Source organism: Archocentrus centrarchus, chromosome 20 (genome assembly GCF_007364275.1).
Source record: "Archocentrus centrarchus isolate MPI-CPG fArcCen1 chromosome 20, fArcCen1, whole genome shotgun sequence".
Classification (NCBI taxonomy): domain Eukaryota; kingdom Metazoa; phylum Chordata; class Actinopteri; order Cichliformes; family Cichlidae; genus Archocentrus; species Archocentrus centrarchus.
The window spans coordinates 21,261,045-21,267,454 of NC_044365.1; the positions used below are offsets into that span (position 1 = coordinate 21,261,045).

Below are 6,410 nucleotides of genomic sequence, written 5' to 3' on the forward strand. Positions count from 1 at the left end.
CAGAAGCCTTTGTTTTTACTGATATTTCCTGCTGCTGTGTTTTAAGATGAAATGTGTTCAGCTCGTAAACCATGGCATGCTGTTAAAGCAAACACAATGTCACAATGTACTGGTTATAATCACAGGAAGCAGACGTTAGCGAAGGCTTAACCAGAGATCGACCTGTTACTATTTAAGAAATGGTGCGCTAGTTTGCAGCAAATAGTCAAACTGCCTCAGGATAGCAGCGCTAGTAGTCACAACTAACTTACCTATAAAGCAGTGCATTGGCTATTGTTAGCTGCTGATGCTAACGCTAGATAGATATCCACAACGTGTTAAGTATGTCATTAGCATCGGTTATAAAAAAAATATTAATCAACACATCGGATTAGCCATTTGGTGTTTTCAGTTGGTTCCCCGTAAAACGTTGCTTTAAAAATGGCAAATACTGTCCTTGAAGTAGGCACCGGCATTTCGTTATTGCAGTGGTCTGGATTGTGGTTCTTGTGTTTGGGATACTGCTGCTGAGAGTGTCTGGGTCCGCAAACTTAGAAGTTCTTCCTGTTTTCCTCTTGGCTCTCACCATCGCTTTGGTGCTGGTGTTTTTCCCCCACAACCCAGAGACTCCCCTGCCTTTCAAAGATGTAGAGATAGTGGACACTTTGTTCATCAGCCACTACGTGCTTCTGGCTGCAGTGAGTGCCATCTTTCTGGTGGCATTCTTCATGCTGCTTCCCTTTCACTTCCTGGAGCCAGTGTATGCCAAGGCCTTAAAAACATATTAGAGTTGGCACCAGAATCATAATGCTGATTTATCCAAGATGACAAGTCCCCAGCCCCCCCTTTATGTGGAATCATTGTGAACACAAGATCCAGTTTTGTCTTCGGACTGCTGTTTGTGTGTTCCTGACTGGGTTGTGTTTTTGTCTTCTATCATTTAACATAAGTAATGAACACATCCTGAAAATTTAGATTTTATGTATTGAGCATGCCAGTAATTCTTGGTCAACCAATAGTGAAACATTCCATTCATCTTTTTTTATCCAGAAATAAAATAAAAATATGTGACAGGAGAATTTTGGTCTACAAATAAAGACATTTTCTGCAGTTTGTGCAGACCAACAACCCTTCAACACCATTATCAAAGTAAATGACTCCTTTACCGTGCCATGCTGCTATATAGATATAATCATTAACGGGTGCAGCATATTGGGAAACTCATCTTCTCTCGTACCTAGAGTAAAATGAGAAGATCAACACCAATTTCATGTGTCTGTGCAACAAAAGTATAGAAAAAGGTTTTATATTTAGAGATAATTCTGACTTTCAATTCAATTCAATTCTATTTATATAGCACCAAATCACAACAAACAGGCACATTATATTGTAAGGTAAAGACCCTACAATAATCACAAACCCAACAGTCAAAACAACCCACTATGAGCAAGCACTTGGTGACAGTGAGAAGGAAAAACTCCTTTTTAACAGGAAGAAACCTGCAGAAAAGCCAGGCATCTGCCGTGACCGGTTGGGGTCTGAGGGGAGAGAGACAGGACAAAAGACATGCTGTGGATAAGAGTAAAAGATTAATAACAACTCATGATTAAATGCAGAGTGGGGTATAAACAGAGGTGACTGAAAAAGAAATACTCAGTGCAACATGGGAACTCCCCAGCAGCCTAGCTCTGTAGCAGCAGAACTAAGTGATGGTTCAGGGCCACCTGATCCAATTAGGATTCAGATAGTGATGAACAGTAAGATGTCCTAGCTTTACGCAGGGCTTTTTTATAGATCAACAAACTCCTTTTCCGGGCTAAACGAATAACTTCTAAATTAGTGAGACACCATTTCCTCTCCAGCTTATGAGTTATCTCCTTTAAGCTGTGCATTTGTGAGTTATACCACGAAGTCAGGCACTTCTGATTTGAGGCTTTTTTCAGAGGAGCTACAATATCCAGAGTCGTATGCAGTGAGGATGTAAAACTATTGACGAGATAATCTACCTCTCTGGGAGCAGACTTTAGGTAGCTGCTCTGCTACCTCTTCTTGGCACATGGCACTGAAGAGCATAATAATGGAGGAAACTGTATCCTTAAACTTAGTTACAGCACTTTCAGAAAGACTTCTACTGTAATAAAACTTATTCCCCACTGCTGTGTAATCCATTAAAGTAAATGTAAATGTTAATGTTAATAAGAAATGATCAGACAGGAGGGGGCTTTCAGGAAATATTGTTAAGTCTTCAGTTTCTATGCCATATGTCAGAACAAAATCCAGAGTATGATTAAAGTGGTGGGTGGGCTCATTTACATTTTGAGAGAAGCCAACTGAATTTAATAATAAATTAAATCCAGTGTTGAGGCTGTCATTTTCAGCATCTACATGGATGTGCAATTACTTTATCTGAACTGAGCACTAAAATCAGAATTATTTATTTATTAATTAAATCATTGACTTTTTTGGGTTAACCGTATTTTGAATACATTTGAATACATTGTAATGCTTTTGCTATGTATTTACGCTTTGTATTTACTCTGCACCTTCAACAATTAAGGCTTACATTTTTCATGTCAGGTTCACTTTACATGAACCTGTTTTGTTTTCCCACCAATTTTGCAGCCCCTCATTCCACTTTTAAAGAAACTGTTTTAATTTGGCCTGCCAAATATAATAAATACAATATTTTACAGCAGTCTGTTCTCCACTGAGCATGTGAGAGTTTAATGCAATCGTTACTATTAAACACGTTCTGTAGAGAAAAAGGGTTTAACTTGATGTGTTTAAAATATAACGAGTCTCATCTTGGAACTTTCTGGGACTCTCATCTTCAGTCCTGTTATCAGTACTAATATTAGTTATTAATAACCAAATACATAAAATGTTGTGTATTCACTTGAGTAAAACTATATACATGTTTAATGAGTTTAGTTTACATATTACAGGTATTGTACGGTGCCGCATGTGCGCAAATAACCACTTTTATCTTCTTTTTCTTTTGACTCATTGTCAGATTAGGAGGAGCAGGGGCTAGCTAAAATACCTGTACCGGTATTCATAGTGTGTCTGACACCCAGCGGCATAGTTATTAAATCATCAGCTAACAATACATATACATTTACCTCATTTTGATTTTCCGCTTTTACAAGGGGGTGTTGTCGACCAACGAAAAATTGTTGGTTCTCCGCTTTTTGGCGCTCTTCATTTTTTAGAACTACACCCACTCCCCAGCAGCTGCTTCCGCAAGCAAATGGTGAAAGCGGGTTGGGTGATACCAAGTTTTTTTTTGTTTTTTTTTTTTTTTTTTTTTTTTTTTTTTTTTTTTTTTTTTTTTGGGGGGGGGGGTTACATTACCAAATGATTAAACATGCTAGTATTTTACCCAAAATTGAAAATGAATAAAGAAAATTAACATGTTATTCATGTACGATGTTTTTTTTTAATCGAAATGATGTGACTTTATTGGGGGTTTATAGTAATTGGATCAGATTATTGAGGGGGGGGGGTCATAATTCCCCTATCCCCCGCAAAATACGCGCTTGACCATAGATAATAAATAAAACAGGTTTTTGAGTTTTCCAAGTAGGGTGACCAAGGCTAAGAATCAGAGTTTCAAATTAATTAAAACTCTTTTTGGGTCGATAAATAAATAATAAGCTGCTGTGGAAGATTGCTGCTACTCCTCCTCCTTGACCTGTGCTTCAAGGATTTGGACAGTTAGTTTAAATGAATCAACACGAATCACACTAACATATTCATCCTGCTGTGACCAGGTATCTCTAAGGCAGATTAAATCAATATGTTGATCAATTATTAAATCATTTACAGGGACATTGATTTTGTCACCATTATAGCTGCATTCAAATTTAGACACCAATCTGTACACATTATAAAATTAGGTGGACACCAGATGCAGGTGCATACGTCCCTGTATCTCTTTACATACATCTATACAGTCCTATTGAAGTTGTGTTTCAGGGCATGTAGTCAAGAGTCACTTGCACTCTCTCCGGAGGTTATTTTTCACAGAGTGCATGAAGCCTGTAAATGTGTCATGTGAACAGCAGGAGATAACTGCTGTGCCTTCTTGGTTTTCAAGCCTCTGAAGCCTACCTTTGATTTTCCTCTGCTCTCAGCTTTGCATTGATACCATCTGGCAGGAATGGAGAGCTAGTGAGCAGAAGGAAAGAGGAGAGGAGGGGAATCAGGGAGCACTCTGCTGTCTGATTAATCATGCTAATCAGTGATGAGGGGTTAGAAGTCCATTAACCTGTTCGGAAACGCTGCAGACTGCCATGGATCTGAGGGTGTAGACCCAGAGGACCAGAAGCCACAGATGGAGAAAGCAAAAAAAAAAAAAGATCCAGAGCCACACAGCAGCAGACTCAAGAGTGAAGCACCTGTGTTGACAATGGGATGAGGAGTGTTGACAAATATGGATTCCACTGTCCTCCTATGCATCACAAATACCCCCTCAGCCCTCCTACCTATCCCAAGACTGTTACCCAATCAGTCTCTGAATGGTCAACCGTGTCTACAAAACAGAACTGCAAGGAAACAAGGATAAAGGATAATTCCATGCCTGGCCAACATGTGGGCTAATGTTACTAAAATAGCAGCTGAGGTGGCTGGTGTTTTCATTTAAATCATAATGAGCTGTGGAGATTACAGAGCCGGCCCACTTTAATAGTGATTTCGACTTTTCTCCTAGTCAGAGGCTTTATTTCTCTGTTGCAGCCAGAGGCATCAAGAAAAGAAAGAGCAATATTTCAACATACAGACCTCATAATTACTTCCAGTACATCTCTGTAAGTGAAAATAATGATTTTTGTCCTTTCTTAATAACAAAAACAGGTCTGTTAACATCTAGAGATTATTGTCTAGGTCAGGGGAAAATCTTTTACCCGAAGCCCATTTGTTGCCGTTCTCATTCAAGCCAGCCAGGAAATTGCAGTTCATGATGTAAAGTTTTGTCACAGCTATCAGTTCACAGAGAAACAGGTGCTGTTCTCATATTTCAGTTTGATTCTTTTGAAATCACAAGGATGTTGTTTTTGTGACTACTACCAATTATAAAACTAAAGCTGGAAAAGATCATGAAAGCTATGTTCTGTTTTTTTTTTCCCCCTCCTTGACACAAAAGCAGTCCCACCAATCATACAGTGGGGGAGTTTTGCCTTCACACTGCCATAGAGTTCTTTAATCAGGGGATATGCCATGGATTTTGTGGAGGGGGGGCTGAATAAAAACCTTGGAAGTGTAAAAGAGGGCTGAAAAAAGAAGCTAATGCAACATTTATTCAGATATCCCTCGAGTCACAAAATGTGGATTAAAAAGAAAAAAAACCCATCACCAAATACAATGTTAGTATTATCGTGGAAATTTTTAGAAAGCTCAGTATTTGTGAACAATACTCTCCTGCAGTCAGGACCCAGATTATTACGTTTTCTCAAGTCTGAAGCCTTTAAGCAAAAAAACTATCCAGCTTCTCTTGTTGGTATCAAGGAAGGTATGTTGGTATCATGAAGCACCTCTGCCTTTGGCTCTGTTGATTCCAGCTTTAGAAGAATTTATTTGTTTGTGCTCACAGATTCAAACAGCAGGGGAAACTGGAGGGGAAGGTCACACACTGTAAACGCAGACTGCTGACCAGTAATTCTGTGGGGACACAAATTCAGACATTTGAGCCAGTCTTTCCCTCCATCTGTCTTTATTTCACTTAGTGTCTGCGGGTAGGTGTAGCAACATGCATAGCCTGTAAATATCTACTCCACAGATGATGGATTTTTCAGGCTGGATGAGCAGTTTTGAAAATAAAGCACACCCATTGCTGTTTTTACCAATAATGTCAACATCAGCTCCCCGAGCCTGCTTTGCATTTATGCTCCTCAAGTATACAATATAAACAGATCATTATTCTGCAGGATGGCTTCAATTAAGTCACTTTATAATGTACAGTGCCGTGAAAAAGTATTTGCTCCCTTCTTGATTTCTTCCTTTTCAACATATTTGTCACAGTTAAATGTTTCAGATCAGCAAACAAACTTTGATATTAGACAAACACCACACAAGTCAATTTTAAAAATGCTGTTTTTAAAACAGCAAAAACGTTATTGACATCTACCTGGCTCTGTGTGAAAAAGAGCAAATCAACACTTAATCTCCTTTAGCTTGATTTTAGCTTGATTTTTGGCCCCATCTACTAAACATCTTGGACAACTTAGTTCTTAAGAATTAAAAAAAAAAAAAAAAAGCATGTAGCATGATGTAAATATTTTTTTTGTATATTTGCAAATTTAATTTGAGTGTGTTTTGCAAGGAAAATTAGATAGAAATATTACTGTTTAACTTAATAGTAATAACAATTTTGGCTTTTTGTGTGATTTGGGATAACACACATTCATTCATTCATTACATTTTTTAATGTTGTA

The 6,410-nt window shown here is 38.2% G+C and overlaps 1 pseudogene; it reads left to right on the forward strand.

Annotated features, from left to right (window-relative positions):
* Positions 1-420: 420 nt before the first annotated feature.
* LOC115799045 (transmembrane protein 218 pseudogene) lies at positions 421-767 on the forward strand (annotated as a pseudogene).
* Positions 768-6,410: the final 5,643 nt, after the last annotated feature.